Genomic DNA, 20,111 nt, shown 5'->3' with positions numbered 1-20,111 from the left:
CAAGATTCATGAGATTGTCCTCTCACTTCCTTCCTTCTTCCTCACTCTTGCAATGAAGTAAATCAACTTCCCTTCCTTCATTGTTTGATCCATACTCCCAAGTACTCTTTTCTCCACATCCTCATGCTTCACATTCAGATCTTTGGGATACAAAGTCATAGAATTCATCCTCAGTCGATATCCCAAGCAACTCCTTCTATTCATCGGAACCAACATAGTTCTTCCTCCAGCTGTGATCAAGAGAATGTCCCGGTCGACCATTGGTATGGCTTGTGCAAGCTTCATGAAATCTTTCCTGTGCACCATAGAATGATCATGCATGTCCACGATCCTTAAGTCCAACCTTCCAAACAACGAGCCCACTCTCACCTGAGTGTTCTCCATCACAGAAATAATAGCCTTCATGGTAGAGTTGACTACTTTGAAAGCACTCCACTCCCTCTCCATTTCAGCTTTCTTGCCAAAAGACTTTGTTGCCTTCTTACTCAAGAAGCTATTAGTAGCCCTCATATCCACCAAAGCTGCAAATCTCTTGCCCTTCATGGTCACGTGCACAAAACTCAGCTTCAAGACATCACCTCCTTCTGTCGGCTTTATCTTGTGTCTCACATCAGCAACCTTCTTTAGAAACTCAACCTCAGAAGTGTCCATTGGCTTGTGCTCCAATTTGACATTCCTCCTAAGGTACTTCACTTCCTTACTTGGATCTTCTAAGCAATTCGATCCAGGCTTAGCTTGACTTCCTCCAAGCTTGTCCTCCATCGCATCCTACTTAAGTGCACTAACCAAGTGCCCATTAACTATCTTCATGGAACTAAGCTTCTGAACGTCCTCTGGATTGTTACGATAGTGAGTCCCCAGCCTATCAATTTAGTCAAGCTCATCCTGCTCAATTACAACAACCTTCTTACCCAGAAGTTTCTCCTTTATCTCTCCCTCAATCTGCTTGATTTTGGCTCGACCATGGCACTTTTCTTCCTCAACCGGGCTCTTTCATCCAAGAGATTTTGAAGATCAAGACCATTCCGTTGGATCTCCTTATCAAGTTCCCTGAGTTCACCATCCATCATGCTTCTGTATTTGGACTTGAGTTCTTCAAGTTCCTTCCTCAGCTTCGAACAACTTTCTCGAATCTTCATATTCTCAGCCTTCATCGAAACCCAGTCATAACTCCATCTACTCACCTGTTCCAACACTGGGTACTGGAAGACTTCACCTGCATTATGGCTAGATTCAGCTATCGTAGGTTCATCCACCATCTTTTCCCTTCAGCCTTCTCCAAGTTCCCTGCAAAACATGAACCAGCTTTTGTTCCACTTGTATGTGAAACCAACTTCCTTCACCTGCAAGTACCTGTCTCCACTATCACCAACTGCCAAGCTTCTTCAACCCTGAATTAGCTTCAATCTTCAATACCAGCACTTGTTCATCAACTCTGATACCAACTGTCAAGGTGGGTATTAGCTCTTCTTCATACACAGCCTTCACCCACTGTGAACCTACTCTGATACCACCTGTCACACCCCTACACCTGTGGTAGTCTTTCAACCACTTATAGTGAGGTGCGGCACCACTGAACACTTTCTTTTCACCAATACTTATGTTCATGGAATACACCTAAACACTTGTCCAACTTAGTTTGTGTTTCTCAACCAAGTATTATTATTATTCCTTTATACCAGTGAACACCCATACACATTCATTATCCATAGCAATTATAAACAACAAGACAATTGCACAGTATAAAGAGAGGGGAAACTCCCTGAACAATGAGTCCACCCAAATTCAATATATTATTTAACCTTCAAATATTTACAATGCTTTACAAGTATACATGGAAACACCAAGTTTCATACTTAGCCAATTTTACAACTTGTCACACCTTTGTGTGCCAACCAAGTTCCTTGCCTGAGTTGGGTGGACGTGCCCTCACACAAGCTGCCAAACTCACTCGTCAACCGAACTTCATTTACCACTGCACGACGGACGGGCGACCTCACCCGAGTCACCCCGCATTTCCTCTTGCACGATGGGCGGGCGACCTACTCGAGTCACCTGAGTCACCTCTCACACGATTGACGGGTGACTTACCTGAGTCACCCGAGACACCCTTCACGTTTCCTCCTACACGACGGGTGGGCGACCTACCTGAGTCACCACCCACACTCCTATCAAATAGTGGGCACCTTCACCAACACCGAAGTCTTTCATGTGTCTGCCGTGTAACACTGCCCGTGAGTGGGTGCATAGACTTGATCCTTCACTTGGCCCTCTTACACTTCTTTGCACCTCCCACTTGATGTTCGAGTGATGTATGTTCGAATGAATGCTCTGAATGCTCCAATGGCTTCATTATGTATATATGTTTCATGGCAGTCGTGCCACCCTTTTCTAACTTGCGTTTTATTTGCCAAGTCGACGCCTTCCATCACCAATTCATTTGGTCAGCCCATCGACCAACACCAGAACTTGCAATCCTTCCATCGTTGGCTCATTTGAACAAACCCCCAGCTCATCTCTTATAAGTATATGACTCGCTCCAACACTTTCACACACATGCTCAAATGTTCGCTCTGTCATTTTTTAACTCATGCGCTCAGTTGCCTTATCCAACTAGTCGCACTACACACCAATGGTTATGTCTCGGACCGTAGGTCCTTACAAGGCGGGTCAGGCGAGGGTGTCTGTGAACTCGTTCGATCGAGTCGTGCAGTGTGAGGGTGTGCCCAGGCACACAAGCCCATATAAAATATGCTAAGTTGTGACCCGGGGTGGGCTTTGTGCGTGTTCGTGCAGCTTGTTTGCCCAGCTCTCCCTTGTGCCTTTGTTTCGGTTGTCGGGGTGCCCATGTTAACTCATTCGGGCGGGTCATTTGAGGGCATCCATGTCAACTCGTTCAAGTGGGTCGTTTGAGCGGGTCATTTGAGGGCATCCGTGTAAACTCGTTTGGGTGGGTCGTTCGGGCAAGTCGAGCGAGGGAGTCCATGTAAACTCGTTCAAGCGGTTCAGGAGAGGTCATTTGTGTAAACTCATTTGGGTGGGTTTTTCAGTGTGAGGGCACGCCCGGGCATACGAGCCCGTATCAAAAGTGCTAAGTTGTGACCCGGGGTGGGCTTTGTGCATGTTCATGCAACTCATTTACCTGGCTCTCCCTTATGCCTTCGTTTTGGTCGTGTGGGTACCCATGTAAAATCATTCATGTAGGTCATTTGAGGGTGTTTGTGTCAACTCATTCGGGCGTGTAAGGACCTACGGTTCTTACCACGACCACCGGTACGAAGTGCGACTCGTTTGGTGAGTGAGCGAGTTGGAAACATGAAGTGCGAGCAAGCTGAACTGAAATGTGCAAAGTGACATAGTAAAAATAAGCATGAGGGGGTTGAGCAATGATGTTTATAGTGTGGGGAGCATGTGAACTAGCCCATAGACTGACCTTACATGGAATGGAAGTTTGGGTGAGATTTGCTAGCTGACCAGCAAGAAACAAGACGAACAAGCATATGTTGGGGCGTTTCACATATGGTCGACAATTCGGGTTGGGCAACTCGACTCACCCTACCATACATATAAGTAAACAAGAATTGGAGCATGGAAATACATCGAATGAATTCAGAGATCATTCAGTGATATGAAGAGGAGAAGCATGAGGTGTAGTAGGTCACAAGGAGGCATAGGTTGTAATGCGCCCACTCTTGGGTAGCATAGATGGTAACATCGCACAGGCTTCGATTAGGTGAGGGTGCAGGTGAAGGCACCCACCATTCAGAGGAAGGAACACGGGCGATGACTCAGGTAGGTTACTCGCCCGTCGTGTAGAGGAAACATGAGAGGTGAACGGGTGACTTGGGTAGGTCGCCCGCCCATTGTGTGGAAGGTGACTCGGGTGACTCGGGTAGGTTGCCTGCTTGTCGTGCAAGGAGAAACGTGGGGTGACACGGGTGAGGTCTCCCGCCCGTTGTGCAGCGGTAAATGAAGTTCGGTTGAGTAGTGCGGTTGGAAGTTCGTGTGAGGGCATGCTTGCCCAACTCAGGAAGGGAACTCAGTTGACACACAGTGGTGTGGCAAGTTGTAAATTTGGCTAAGTATGAAACTTGGGGTTTCCAAGTATACTTGTGAAGATTTGTAAAAATGGATTAATATAATATATTCAGGCAGACTCATTGTTCAAGGAGTTGCCCCTCCCTTTATACTGTGCAATTGCCTTGTTGTTTATAATCACTGTAGATAATGAATGTGTATGGGTGTTCATTGGTATAAAGGAATAATAATAATACTTGGTTGAGAAACACAAACTAAGTAGGACAAGTGGTTAGGAATAGTCCATGAACATAAGTATTGGTGAAAAGAAAGTGTTTGGTGGTGCTGCACCACGCCAAGAGTGGTTGAAAGACTACCACAGGCCTGGGGGCGTGACAGGTGGTATCAGAGATAGTGCCATGCAAAGGGGATTTGTAGAAGAAGATGATCCCATTGTCACTTCGTGACAGTTGGTATCAGAGCTAGTGCCAGGGAGTTGGTGCTGGTGTTGAAACATTGAAGCTAATACACACTTGCACTATTGTGATAGGTGGTATCAAAGCAGGTTCATAGTGGGTGAAGCTGGTGTATGAAGATTGAAGTTGATTCAGGGTGAAGAAGCTTGAGAGTTGGTGACAGTACTTGTTTCCACTGATAATTACAGGTACTTGCAGGTGAAGGAAGTTGGTTTCACATAAGTGAAACAAGGACTGGTTCAGTTTGCAGGGCACAGGTAAAGCTAGTGGATGGTCGATACAAGATCACAAAGAAGGAAGAAGGAAGCAGAGATGGTAGGTGAAACTCATGTTGTATCGGGTGAATCTAGCCATAATGTGATTGAGGCCTTTATAAACAAGATACTAGAGAGAATGGAGGCATTGGAATCTTACTGGACTACAAAGATGGATCTAGTCATGAAGGAACTAGAGGATCATGTGCAGATGAGGGAAGACTTTGATGAACTCCGGACTCGGACTGAGTACATTGATCTTAAGTGTACGCAACTTGAAATCGAAGTCAAGGAGATTGGATAAGTGAGGGATCGAGGTCTGGCAGAGATCTTGAACTTGCATAAATCTCTTAATGATGCAAATGATGAGATTGTGGTGTTGAAGAAGGCCATGAGACATAGCTCAGGTGGAGGAGTGTCTCATGTGAAAGTCAAGGAACCAGAATCTTATGATGGTATAAGAAGTGCGAAGACTCTTGGTAAATTTATATGGGATATGGAGTAATACTTGGAATGCTTGGGTCTATCTGATGATGAGACAAGGATGAAAGTGGCTACTCAATTCTTGACAAAAGATGCTAAGATCTGGTGGAGAAGGCGAATGGATCAGATTGGTAATGGTAGTGCTGATGACATTACTTCTTGGGATGATATGAAGAAAGCTTTGCAGGCTCATTTCAATCCTGAAGATGAAACATGGGAAGCAAGGATAAAGATTAAATTTATTAAGTAGATAAGGAACCTACAGACATATCAGCAGGAGTTTGCAAGTGTGGTTCTGGAACTTCCTGACATGGTGAAGAGGGACAAGGTGTTCAACCTCATTATTGGATTGAAACTTTAGGCACACAATGAAGTGAAGAGGTATAAGATAAAGACACTTGAAGAAGCTTTTGCTGTTGTGGATCGATTTGTGGACCATTATGATGAAGATTCTGATGGAAAGAAGAAGTTCGATAAGCCAAAAGAGAAGAAGAAAGATGATGCTTCAAAATCGGATGAGAAGATGAAGGCGAAGAAACCATTGAAGTGTTGGATTTGTGCTGATCCACATATGGTGAAGAATTTCCCTTCTAGATTGAAAGTGGCCACTATTTCACAATATAATGTGAATAAAGAAGAACCTTATGTGGGGATGATGCAGATTCTTGGAGCTGCTACTACTACGGAAGTGGTCTCTTGGAGAGATCCTGAAAGGAATAGCTTGGAGTATGTTCAGATGAAGATTAAAGGTATGGAGGTACTCACTATGGTAGATAGTGGAGCTACTCATAACTTCATGAGTGAAGATGTTGCGAGAAGTATTGGGCTGAAATTTGTACCAGTGAAGGCACAATGAATATGGTGAATTCTCCTCCTGATTCTATACTTGGTGTAGCTAAAAGGGTGGACACAACACTAGGTGAGTGGACCAGGAAAGTTGACTTCACTATAGTGCGAATTGATGACTATGAGGTTGTCTTGGGGATGGAATTATTGAAACAATTTGATTCTATGATTGTTCCTGGTTTGAAGAAGCTGTACATTTACGATGGAAGGGAAGATGTACCATTGGTGTTCAACCATTGGTGTGACAAAGCCTAATTGTAAACTAGCAGTGATGCAGATGGAGGATGAGAAGTGATTAGATGATGTATGTAAGCAGTTTTCTACTACTAAGGCAAAGCTTACCAAGCAGTCATTAGTTATCAAGTCACTTTCTAATAGTATCTTGGATTTGTCAAGAAGGCTAGAAGAAGTTGAGGATGATGATGACGAGGAGGTTTATGTGAGATCGAATGTCCATGAGGAGGATCGGGTGGCATATCTGTAGAGGATGGAGATAGAGGACCCTAACAGATGGATTGAGCTTATTAGTGAGGGTGGGCCTTCAGGCTCTACTCCCTCTACATCTTCTTAGAGGACATAGAAGATGGGGCTCATTGTTAGCTGCTCATCCCAGTGAGTCGTTAAAACAGGTTGAGCAGGTATGAAAGAGGGTGCAAGAATGGTTCAACATTAGCATCATGACATGTTGTAGATGGGATAGAGTTTCCATGGATCTGAGCATGGGTGAGATTCTTGGTGAGTCCAGGATGTGGCAAAGTCCGAGAAAGATTGATTATGGCATAAGGATGTGCATTCTTATGGCTTGAGCATGACAGTTGGACTAATCACCTGACTAGTTCATATCATGAGGTCCGAAAGTGTACACATGTGTGTTAGCATTGGGGAGTATTTGATGACAATTCATAGGATGTGGATGACGCATGATGGAGGCAGTTGTTTTACATATTTTGCAAGGATGTTGCAGTAAATGAACTGGTTGATATCATGACCGAGGATGAGACAATTGAGATGATGATCTTGGTGGAAGGATGGTTACTAGGATGGCTTATTATCGAAGACGACAATGACTTCAGGTGGAGGAGGATGTAAGGACCTGCGGTTCTTACCACGACCACTGGTGCAAAGTGCGACTCGTTTGGTGAGCGAGTGAGTTGGAAACATGAAGTACAAGCAAGCTGAACCAGAATGTACAAAGTGACATAGTAAAAATGCGCATGATGGGGTTGAGCAATGATTTTTATAGTGTGGGGAGCATGTGAACTAGCCCACAGGCTGACCTTACATGGAATGGAAGTTCAGGCAAGATTTGCTGGTTGACTAGCAAGAAACAAGACAAACAAGCATATGTTGGAGTTTTTCACATATGGTGGATGAGTTGGCTTGGGTAGCTCGACTTGCCCTACCATCCGTATAAGTAAATGAGCATTGTAGCTTGGAAAGACATCGAACAAACTCAGAGATCATTCGGTGATACGAAGAGGAGAAGTGTGAGGTGCAGTAGGTCACAAGGAGGTGCAATTGTAATGTGCCCACTCTTGGGCAGGCATACATCGTAACATCACACAGGTTTCGGTTATCGGGTGAGGGCGTGGGTGAAGGCACCCACCGTTCAAAGGAAGGAGCACGGGTGGTGACTCGAGTAGGTCACCCACCTATCGTGTGGAGGAAATGCAAGAGGTGAACGGGTGACTAAGGTAGGTTGCCCACCCGTCATGTGGAAGCTGACTCGGGTGACTCAGGTAGGTCACTTGCCCGTCATGCAAGGAGAAATGTGGGGTGACTCGGGTGAGGTCGCCTACACGTCGTGCAGTGGTAAATGAAGTTCAGTTGAGGAGTGTGGTTGGCAGCTCGTGTGAGGGCACGCTGGCCCAACTCGGGCAAGGAACTCGGTTGACACACGGTGGTGTGGCAAGTTGTAAATTTGGCTAAGTATGAAACTTAGGGTTTCCAAGTATACTTATGAACATTTGTAAAAGTGGATTAATATAATATATTCAGGTAGACTCATTGTTCAGGGAGTTTCCCCTCCCTTTATACTGTATAATTGTCTTATTGTTTATAATTGTTGTGGATAATGAATATGTATGCGTGTTCATTGGTATAAAGGAATAATAATAATACTTGGTTGAGAAAAACAAACTAAGTAGGACAAGTGGTTAGGCGTAGTCCATGAACATAAGTATTGGTGAAAAGAAAGTGTTCGGTGGTGCTGCACCTTGCCAAGGGTGGTTGAAAGACTACCGTAGGCCTGGGGGCATGACAGGGCGGGTCATTTGGGTGGGTGGTTTGAGGGAATCCATGTAAACTCTTTTGGGTGGGTCGTCTGGGTGGGTCATTTGAGGGCGTCCGTGTAAACTTGTTTGGGCAGGTCGAGTGAGGGAATCTGTGTAAACTCGTTTAGGTGTGTGACAACCACGAACTGTGGGACATGTCTGTGGTGCGGATGGGTGAGCTGTGGCCACGGTGGAAGTTCACGCAAAGAGTTCTGAACGTTATGCAATGAGTATTGGACATGGAAACTTATACTCGTGAGGGTGGTCTCGGGTGCCCCGACGGATGGGCTGGCCGACGGGCAGACTGACGAGCAAGCGGGATGGTCATGCGTTGAAAGGATGGGCCGACATGTTAAATATGGATTAAGCCCATGGATGTGCAATGGAAGGGCAAGTCAGTCGGATGCTCATACAATGGGTAGATGAGTGTATATATGGAGGATGATTTGAAGAGTTGAGATCAATGAGCTTGGATGCAGATCACTTGGAGTGTGAATCTTGGTGACAAGTGTGAAGAAGTGCGAAGGACTACAGTGTGTATTTGCCTACACGATGGGCAGAATGGTGGGTCAACCAGGCAAAGGAAAACGTGTATGATGGGCGAACCGAGTAGGGCCTTCATGCAAGGCTGAGTGCCAGGCAACCTGGGTAGGGCATTTTTGTAGGGCTGAATGACGGGTGACCCGGGTAGGGCGTTCATGTAGGGCTGAACGATGGGAAACCTAGGTTGGGCGCCAGGTGAACGAAGGTGTTTGCGTTTGTACACAGGAGGTGCAACTAGCGTGTGGAGGGAACCCAGGTTGGGTGACATAGACACGAGGAGTGCACCCAAGTTGGGAAAATGACATGTAGGTGAAACAAAGTGCAACTGGTTGTGAACGAAGGCGACCAATGTGCAGACATGCCGGGTAGGTGTGCACGGTGACACGGGTGGGCGCCTAAGTTGGGAAAACAACACGACGAGCTGAATGAACACGTTTAGGGGTGAATGAAGAGTTGGGCAGAATGTGTGGTGACCATTCGAAGATGCCGACGAGGTTGGGAGATTGAGTTTACTAAAGTTGTAAAATTGGCTAAGTGTAAATTTGGGGTTTCATCCAAGATTTAACTTGTGCTGTGAAAATTGAAGATTATATATATATATATATATATATATATATATATATATATATATATATGATTCAAGCATACTCACATCGGGGAGTTGCCCCTCCCTTTATACTGTTGTGCAATTGTTCATGTTATTACTGTTTATGATGAATGTTCATGGTTTTCATCGTGTATAAAGGATAAACTAATACTTGGTAATGAAAAATAAACTATGTACGAATGTTAGGCGTAGTCCACGGTCATAAGTATTGGTGAAAAGAAAGTGGTCGGTGGTGCCGCACCTCACTATAGTGCGGTTGGAAGAGTACCACTAGTGTAGGGGCATGACAGGTGGTATCAGAGATGATTTAGTTGAAGTGCAGGTGAAAGAAACTAATCTCATCATTACTTCATAACAGGTGGTATCAAGGGTTGATTCATTTTGCAGGAAGAACCTAGTGAATGGTGAAGAAATTTGAATGGTGATTCAGGTTTTCAAAGGGAAGTGTAATACTTTGTGATAGGTTTAGCAGGGGTGAAGCATCTTGCTTGGTCCAAGCTAAATGATAAGATATGGTAGTTTTGGAAGAATATGAAGGGAATCTCTTGCTTACCTTATGTCACACAGAATCAGTCGAAGGTGCGGACACAACCGAACTTCCTAGAAGTCTAAGACTTTCTAATGACAAACAAGACAAAAGAGAGCAATCCTTCTCTAAATATGCATTACAATATGAGAAATCAAGTGTTTAGCTCTTACCTCTAACCAAATGCTATTGTAGTAGTCCAGCTTCGTTGATCCGGATGAGCTCCTCCTTCTCTTCAAAACCTGCATTCACCAACAGTCAAACTATTAAATAGCACCTGATTATAACATAAAACAAAGCATATTCAACATATAGACCAAGGAGTATATGAAACAACTCATAAATAACAAGTTATTGAGAAGAATGGACTAATTTGTATTAAAGGTAACAAAAGGAACCATTACAACCTGATCCTTGGTGTTGTGCAAGCTCCTCCCAGGGTCCACAAGAGTCCTCCTTTACTTTGATCAGTTCACCCACCTCCCAATGGAAACAAGTAAAGATGGTAATCTCTCCTCACAAGCTCTCACAAGGAAGTCCTAATTCCAGCAGCATCTACCCTTAGGAATGTTCAGCTTTCAACCTCCCTCCCTCTGGCCCAATGCCTGTATTTATAGTGTTCTAGAGGAAGTTAATTAGCTCCACCATGGATGGGATAAGCCCCTCTTTCAATGGGATAGGCTCCCCTCTTCATGGGATAAGTTCCTCTTTCTTTGGGTACATGAACCATCTGGAGGTGCTTCATACACGTCAAACAAGCTTCTAGAATGCTCTAGAAATGACCACAAGTAACTTTTTTAAGATGAAACTTGCGCCTTTTGACCTTTACAGGGGTACGCACCCACCCCTTTACATACAGAGCGTACATGTACGCAGGTATTGTGAACTTGGGCTGCGTACCCGCAGGTAAGGCTAAGAGAAACTGCGTACCAGAGATAATTGACTTTAAATGACTTTTCTCTTCTTTCTGGAGTTTGACATGCAGAGCAGAGGCATGAGACTTGCTAAGGAGGATAGTATGACAGTGGATGGAGCCATACTAACTTAAAATAATCATGGTGACATTTTTTAGTGTAACAGATTGCCCCCTAAAGTGCGAAGCCTGTAGTAGATTAGGGTTTCATATGATCTAGGAAGGGTGAAGTACTTTATCATTTCAAGGAGTATCTTGCGGAGAGCCTGGTCAGAACCTGAAATTATTCAACACAAAAGACATATATAAGATGATATCATCACTGAGGTAGGCATTCCCATACTCAGATTGAAAACTTTAACTAACAATCTAACTACTCCTCTGATACAAGAATGATTTTGCAGTGCATCACAATCATAGACTTCTGTAGACACAGTATGGACGCAGCCATCTATTTATGATAAGTCTACTATATAATGAATACAAAACTCCTCGCAGCCTGGATGGCGGAAACTAAATCCAGGGTCTTCATCTCTACTTCTCGAATTGGTACGATTCTATCCATGCGAATAAATGAGTTGATGTCGAGCATGGTAGAAACCACTTGATTACCGGTCAATGATGTAAACCGTTAACAAGCATGAGAGAGACCACCAGTGATGTCAATGGTTCTCAAAGTACCCAGTACAATCCATGAAATGTGAATGAATGAGTCGATGTCGAACGTGTCACGGAATCCCTTGATCGAAAGTCAATGATGTAAACCGTCGTCAAAGGCGAGAAACCTGCCATTGATGCATGCAGACTTCAAGGTACTGACGATTTCTAAGTCATCTTTCTAGATAATGTACTGATGTCGATAGAAAGCGACCCATTGCAGGCAAGCCCACAACACGAAATCATTGTTCAAGTTGAAGAAATGTTGCTGGAAGGACTGACTCAGGGATGGTCAAATGGATGACATGTGTTTTGCGTATGAATGGTTTATTTGCAAAGACCTCTTGAACACATAACGACACGACAGATGGCTTGGTGACGGTTGACCCAAAGTTAATACCCAAAATGGTTGAAGACTTTCAAAGAGGTTTAATCAACTTTAAGGCAAAGGATTTCCCAACCTAGGTGAATAAAAAGTGTCGTGTTCAAGAGCGGTGATAAGGTTCTTCTGTAGCAAAGGATAACAAATAGGTTCATTCTTCTCTCTTTTCCCCCACCATTTCTGGCAAGTACCTCTTTATTTTTTACAAGCTTGAGGAGGATAACATATGCTTGATTATAAGCTCATCCTTTGGATGAGTCCAACTTAGTTTAGATTCGGACCCTAAGAAGGAGTGGTCCGTTCCTGTTTGTAATCGAACAGGTCCTTTACTGTGAAATTTTAACGAGTCCAGTATAGGAACAACTCGGTGTTTTTCAATTTTGAGAGTCTGAAAAAACTAATTGAGTTTTTTTTGTGGTTTCCCTGAACGATGGCCTTGGGTTGTTTGTAGGGTGGTCGATTTTCATCTTCTCTCCATCCCCAGTCGGTGTACATGAGTGGTAATGTTGGAGATGCTTGTCTTGGGAGGCATATGTGAAAAATTCCCCTTCTTCTCTCTAAGTTCTTGGACTTGTATGGGTTGTTGTGGTGTGGATTCCTGGCTCGTCCTAGCCCCCTCATTCCCATCCAAATGATACAAGAGATAGGTTTTCTTCTCGTATGAACAAAACACCACTTGGTAGCACATGAGCAGTAATTTTGGCCATTCTTGTCCTGAGAGGCATATATGAACAATCCCCTTCTGCTCTCTAAGTTCTTGGAGTTGTATGGGTTGTTGTGGTGTGGCTCCCTGGCTCGTCTTGGTCCCTCGTGCCCATCCAAATGATACAAGTGATAGGTTTTCTTTTTGTGTGAAAGGTGGGTTGGTAATTGAGTTTTTTTGTTGGGTTTGCCTAAACGATGGCCTTGGGTCATTTGTAGTGAGGCTGATTTTCATCTTTTCTCCATCCCCACTTGGTAGCACATGAGTGGTAATGATGGCCAAGCTCGTCCCCGTCCCTCTTGCCCATCTGAATGATAAAAATGTTAAAGCTTTCTCGGCGCTCCTTTGAGCCTTCATTTTTGTGGTCCCAGATGGAAACCCCAAAACTCTATCGTGCCTATGTTGCTATCGTGCCCCTTGGTTGCTGCAAATAGAAAATTTTGATTGGGCTAGGTAGCCATGTGTGGCTCCATTGAGATTGGCCCCTTGTTATGTTTTTCACCTCCTCCCTATTTGGTGGGGAGGGTTTTTCTTTTCGTGTGAAAGGTGGTTTGGTAATTGAGTTGGGTTTTCGGGTTTGCCTCAAGCATGGCCTTGGGCCGTTTTTAGGGTGGCCGATTTTCATCTTCTCTCCATACCCACTCGGTAGCACATGAGCAGTAATGTTGGCCATGCTTGTCTCGGGAGGCATATGTGAACAATTCCCCTTCTGCTCTAATTTCTTGGAGTTGTATGTGTTGTTGTGGTGTGGCTCCCTGCGACAGCTAGCCTCTTCATTGTTCAATAGTTTTTGGTGCCAGTTTCTTGTGCTTGTACTCTTTCTGTGTTGGCATTGTCAGTTGAGATGCATACATTTAAGAGGAACGTGGAAGGGTGTTGGTTGTAAACCATCTACCCTCCCTCTTGCTTGCTTTTTCCATTGGGCGATGTGAGGCATTGTTCTCCTTATTGTAAAGTTAGGGGTTGGCATTCCTTTCAAAGTGCACATCATCCATGGTTGCGTTGTCTTTGAGGTTTTGATAGATGTGTTGGCCCATATGTTTGATCGAGTGGTTGACTTTTTCCTTGCATCTCGCGTTCGTGGTAGGCTTTTGCGATTGGAAATGTTAAGTCACAATGTTTATGAGAATTTTTTGTTTCAATTATGTATGCACTCATGGTCCAATGGGGAGGAGGCTTACTACATTGATGGTGGGAGCTATTTGGAAGAAGGATTTTGAGGTGGAATGCTTCAACATCCCTCCTCTGTGTGGAGGTGGCCATAGGTGAAAATTTTTCATTGTACAGTTAGTAAAGTTGTGGGAAATCTCCTAGGTTGGCTGTACATAGGGTGCATGGGGTCTGGAGCTGCCTGATCCTCCTCCTATTTGGATATGTTCTTGTATTGTGTGTGAGCCTCTTGATTTGCATTTATTTCCTTCATTTGCCTTTGCATTGTGGTTGCCGTAGGTGGTCAAGTGATTGAGGTCCACCATTGCTGCTGTCCGGGTGGACTCCTAGGTGGCCTCAGTTTGGGGCGGGGAGGGTCATGGACATTTCTAAGAGAGGTTGTGGGCTCGGTTGGTCCTATTTTCTTTCCTTCCATTTCCTTCGCATTGAGGCTGCCATAGGCGATCATGTGATTGAGGTCCATCATTTCTGCTATTCGGGTGGACTCATAGGTGGCCTCTGTGCAGGGAGGGGAGGGTTGGGGGGCATTTCTAGGGGAGGTTGCAGGCTTGATTTGTCTTGTATTATTTTGTTCCCTTGCCTTTGTGTTGAGGCTGCTGCAGGTAATCATCCGATCGAGGTCCACTGTTGCTGCTATCTGGGTGGACTCTCAGGTGCCATCGATGCAGGGCGGGGAGGTTTGTATGGCCTCTCTATGATAGGATTTGAGGTCAATCTTCCTGTTTTTATTTCCTTTCTTTTCCTTCGTATCGACGCTACCACAAGCGATCAAGAGATTGAGGTCCATCGTTGCTGCTGTCCGGGTGGATTCCTAAGTGACCTCACTATGGGACGAGGAGGGTTGGGCTCATTTATAATATAGAGTTTGCATGGTTGGTCATTCTCCATTTATTTCCTTTGCATGAAGGCTGCCACAGGTGATTGGGAGGTCGAGGTCCACCATTGCTACTGTCTAGGTGGACTCCTAGGTGGCCTCGGTGCGGGACGTGGAAGCTTTTGGAGGCATTTCTAAGGGAGAGGGTGAGTGATCGCTCGTTTTCTTGTTGGTTGGGGCATGGTTGCAAACTCTGAAGTGGCCTTGGTGCATTGTGTCTCGTCAGGTCTACACATTTGTTTGCCATGTCCTTGGCATGTTGTGTGTGCTTCCTTCTTGGGATGAAAGAGATGCAAGGCATAAAAGTTTTACATGATATTTTGATATCTCTTTGACTTGATGGGTGTTCATGTTGGCTCTTGGTAAGAGAGCACCCGGAATTCCCTTTGAAGTGGGAGGGTGCTACCTGGTTGATCTTGCTAGTAGTCATATGCTTATCTCAAACATTAAGGCATGCATGTCTAAGTATGAACTAATTCAGACTATGAAACTGCGGACGGCTCATTAAATCAGTTATAGTTTTTTTGATGGTACCATAATACTCGGATAACCATAGTAATTCTAGAGCTAATATGTGCGCCAAGTCTCAACTCTTTGGAAGGGATGCATTTTTTAGATAAAAGGCTAGCGCGGGCTTGCCCGCTTCTTGGTGAATCATGATAACTCAACGGATCACACAGCCGTTGTGCTGGAGATGAATCATTCAAATTTCTACCCTATCAAATTTCGATGGTAGGATAGAGGTCTACCATCGTGGTGACATGTGATGCAAAATTAGGGTTCAATTCTGGAGAGGGAGCGTAAGAAATGGCTACCACATCCAAGGAAGTCAGTAGGTGCACAAATTACCCAATCCTGACATGGGGAGGTAGTGACAATTAATAATAATACTGGGCTCATCGAGTCTGGTAATTGGAATGAGTACAATCTAAATCCCTTAACAAGGATCCATTGGAGGGGAATTTTGATGCCAACAACCATGGTAATTCCAACTCCAATAACGTATATTTAAGTCGTTCCAGTTAAAAATCTCATAGTTGGATCTTGGGTTGTAAAGGTCAGTCAACCTACTCAGTGTGCACGTGCCCTTCCATCCCTTTTTTTGGCGATGTGCTCCTAGCCTTAATTGGCTAGGTTGCAGCTCCGATGTTGTTACTTTGAAAAAATTAGAGTGCTCAAAGCAAGCTTATGCTTTGAATACATTAGCATGGAATAATGTGATAGGAATCTGGTCCTATTGTGCTGGCCTTCAGGACTAGAGTAATGATTAATAGGGACTATCAGGGGCATTTGTATTTTATTGTCAAAGGTGAAATTCTTGGATTTATGAAAGAGAGACCACTGTGAAAGAATTTTCCAAGGATGCTTTTATTAATCAAGAACAAAATTTTGGGGCTCGAAGACAATTAGATACCATCCTAGTCTCAACCATATATGATGCCAACCAGGGATCGGTGGATGTTGCTCTAAGGACTCCGCCAACACCTTCTGAGAAATGTGAGTGTTTGCGTTCTGGGGGAAGTATGGTCGCAACGCTGAAACTTAAAGGAATAGATGGAAGGGCACCACCATGAAAAGAGCCTGCAGCTTAATTTGACTCAACACGGGGAAACTTGCCAGGTCCAAACATAGCAACGATTGACAGATTGAGAGCTCTTTCTTGATTCTATGGATGGTGGTGCATGGTCTTTCTTAGTTGGTGGAGCGATTTGTCTGGTTAATTCCGATGAATGAACAAGACCTCATCCTGCTAACTAGCTACATGGAGGTTCCCCTTCGCAGCTAGCTTCTTAGAGGGACTATGGCCATTTAGGCCATGGAAGTTTGAGGCAATAATAGGTCTATGATGCCCTTAGATGTTCTGGGCTGCATGCACGCTACACTGATGCAGCCAACGAGTTTTTCTTCCTGGTTTGAGAGGATCGAGAAATCTTCTCAAATTGCATCGTAATGGGGATGGACCATTGCAATTATTGGTCTTCAACGAGGAATTCCTAGTAAGCGTGTGTCATCAACTCATATTGACTACGTCCCTGCCCTTTGTACACACCACCCATCACTCCTACCAATTGAATGATCTATTGAAGTGTTCAAATTGCATCGACAATGGTGGTTCGCCGCTATCGACGTCGTGAGAAGTTCATTGAACCTTATCATTTAGAGGAAGGAGAAGTCGTAACAAGGTTACCATAGGTGAACCTGCGATAGGATCGTTGATAGCAGGGGGTTTCTTTTTTGGTTCAGGCTGGTTGGGTTTCGATTGCAATGTGGGACTGTGTGTTGTGTCTCTAGGGGAGTGGGTTTGGTGTTTGGCGGGAACATTGTTGGTTTCTTGTCTTGAGGTAACGCTTGTTTTTTGTATGTGTGCTTGCAAGCCATGCTTATGCTTTTCCCGCCCATCCTTTTTTTTTCTTTCCCCCAATGTGTTTCTGTTGGGGATTCAAAAGCTTGTTTCCTAGGAGCCCTTCCAATGATCTATTCGGCTAGGCATGGCTGCTACAGTTGAGGTGCTTGGGAAGGTCGGGCATGGTTGCTGTAGTTGAGGTGCTTGGGATAAATTCAGACTCATTCATAGCGGTAGTGCTCGATCTTTTGTTTGTTGGAAGGCATGGGCCAAGGGTGCGGTCTTGTATAGTTGGTTCTCTCGAAAAGGCGATGGTGGTTGATTTGTTGCTTGGGTGAGCTTTTTTGCTGGTGGTTGGGTCGAGGGAGTGGTTGCACGTGCGCCTGGTATTTCAAATCTTCCATGGGGGGAAATTGTTGGGCTGGGGTCAATATGGGATGGATGAAGAGCAGTTCAACACGTGGGGCTGGCCACCCTAGTCCTTCTGACCATTCCTCGATAAGCCCTCGTGGAAGGGTTGGGTGTCTAGGTAATGAAAAACCCCTCCCTCGGTCTGAGCTCCATCGAGATCGCAATTTTCCCCACCAATGGGCATGAGGGTGGAAATCTTATCTCATGGTTTTGCCATCAAGGGAATTCCTCCTCCTCTCATGAGCCACTCCCCTTCTAAGGGAAAAAGAAGTAGCAGGTTCCGTCTTTGTTCCTCGCTTTGGATTGTGGGTTTTTTGTGGGACTTGGTCATTTCTTTGTTTTTTGGTGTGCACATTGTGGACATCCCTCTCTTTAGTGGCCTTACACCATCAATGTATTTGTGTCCCATGGCTTTCTCCAGCATTGAGTGTCAACCCATGACAACTCCTCTTTGGAGTTTGATTCTTGACCCCCGTTGACTTTCTCACTAGAAAGGTTGTTGGGTGTTTTGTACATGGAGGGGTGCAATAGCGGGGTGGGTTTGTTATTAGTAGTCTATTTGTCGTTTGAAGCCTTGTGCCAAGTTGGGGGGTTGTTTATCTCTCAGTAACATGCTCCAGACACTGGTCTCATCACGGCCCTTGTCTTTTCTATGTATTTGTGTCCCATGGCTTTCTCCAGCATTGAGTGTCAACCCATGACAATTCCTCTTTGGAGTTTGATTCTTGACCCCCGTTGACTTTCTCACTGGAAAGGTTGTTGGGTGTTTTGTACATGGAGGGGTGCAATAGCGAGGTGGGTTTGTTATTAGTAGTCTATTTTTTTTTTGAAGCCTTGTGCCAGGTTGGGGCGTTGTTTACCTCTCAGTAACATGCTCCAGACACTAGTCTCATCACGATCCTTGTCTTTTCTAGTGGTCAAGTTTAGGTTGTGATTTATTTTCTTGGTTGTTCTATTGTTGTTTGTTATGTTGTAAGCTAGAAAGGGTGTTGTGCCATAATGTATGTGGGAGGGTTTGAAGAGGTGGGATGGTTTTTGATTGGGTGTCTTGCTTGATTTCTTTTTGGTTAGCGAACATCTACTCGACGTGCTATTGAGCTTCTCTCTTTTCTTGGGATCTTTGTTTATTTGGTGTTGTTTTCTTCCCTTCTTCCTTTTGACCCTAGCTTTATGGAGAAGAGGTGGGATTGGTGTGGATTGGTGTTCGGGAAGGATGAAAAGAAGTGCGAGTTCCTAGGGTGGCCACCCTAGTCCTTCTTGATCGTTGTCCCCTGCAGTTCCCACCTTTTTGTGAAGGCACAGGGTTTGGGAAGCTTGTTCTCTATTTGAGCCTCCCATTGTGAGCTGGTAGCCATGTTTGATATCTCTTACTTTCATGTTGTTTTCTTCCCTTCTTGCTTTTGGCCCCTAGCTTTATGGAGAAAAGGTGGGATTGTTGTGGATTGGTGTTCAAGAAGGATGAAAAGCAGTGCAAATTCTGGGGGTGGCCACCCTAGTCCTTATAAATCATTGTCCCCTATAGTTCCCCCCTTCTTGCAAAGGCACAGGGTTGGGGAAGCTTGTTCTCTGTTTGAGCCTCCCCTTGTGAGCTGGTAGACACGTTTGATATCTCTCTTTCTTTCATGTTCTTTTCTTCCCTTCTTCCTTTTGGCACCTCGCTTTACAGAGAAAAGGTGGGATTGTTATGGATTAGTGTTCGGGAAGGAAGGAATGCAGTGAGAGCTCCTAGGGTGGCCACCCTATCGTCGCCCCTTGTAGTTCCCCCCTTTTTGCCAAGGCACAGGGTTGGGGAAGCTTGTTCTCTATTTGAAGCCTCCTCTTATGAGCCAGTAGCCACAGTTGATATCCCTTTCTTTCATGTTGTTTTCTTCCCTTCTTCGTTCTGGCCCTTAGCTTTACAGAGAAAAGGTGTGATTGTTGTGGATTGGTGCTTGGGAAGGATGAAACGTAGTGCGAACTCCTAGGGCGGCCACCCTAGTCCTTATCTATCATCATCCCCTTCAATTCCCCCCTTTTTGCAAAGGCATGGCGCTTGGGAGGCTTGTGCTTTGTTTGAGCCTCCCCTACTGAGCTGGTAGCTACATTTGATCTCTATTTCTTTCACCTTGTTTTCTTCCCTTATTCCTTTTGGTCCCTAGCTTTACGAAGAAAAGGGGGAATTGTTGTGGACTGGTGTTCGGGAAGGATTAAAAGTAGTGCAAGATCCCAAGGTGTTCACCCTAGTCCTTCTCGATTGTTGTTCCATGCATTTCCCCCCTTTTTACGAGGGCATGGGGCTTAGGGAGATTTTTATCTATTTGAGCCTCCTCCTGTGGGTGGTAGACACCTTTGTTTCTCTTTCTTTCATGCATTTTTCTTCATTTCCTCCTTTTGTCCCTTAACCTTACATTTGCTGTGGGGGGTGCCCCTATTCAGTGTTGTGGCAGATTTTTCAATAATATGTGGAAACGACTCTCGACAACGGATATCTTGGCTCTTATTACGATGAAGAATGTAGTGAAATGTGATACTTAGTGTGAATTGTAGAATCCCGTGAATCATCAAGTTTTTGAATGCAATTTGCGCCTGAGGCCTCGGTTGAGGGCATGTCTTTCTGGGCATCGCATCCCATTCAAACACGCTCCTTGCAATA

General features: G+C 44.7%; 1 non-coding gene and 1 pseudogene across 1 annotated transcript; both read left to right on the top strand.

The window, feature by feature from the left end:
* Positions 1–15,127: 15,127 nt before the first annotated feature.
* LOC149157414 (18S ribosomal RNA) lies at positions 15,128–16,940 on the top strand (annotated as a pseudogene).
* Positions 16,941–19,928: 2,988 nt separating this feature from the next.
* On the top strand, positions 19,929–20,082 carry LOC149157413 (5.8S ribosomal RNA). Its single transcript, XR_016262051.1, has one exon. It is a non-coding gene; the product is annotated as a 5.8S ribosomal RNA (ribosomal RNA).
* The last annotated feature ends 29 nt before the right edge of the window (positions 20,083–20,111 follow it).

The sequence above is a fragment of the Pinus tabuliformis genome, chromosome 5_2 (assembly GCF_031772625.1).
Source record: "Pinus tabuliformis cultivar Carrire ecotype Pingquan chromosome 5_2, CPIR1, whole genome shotgun sequence".
In the NCBI taxonomy this organism is placed as follows: domain Eukaryota; kingdom Viridiplantae; phylum Streptophyta; class Pinopsida; order Pinales; family Pinaceae; genus Pinus; species Pinus tabuliformis.
This window is presented reverse-complemented; position numbering and strand designations above follow the sequence as displayed.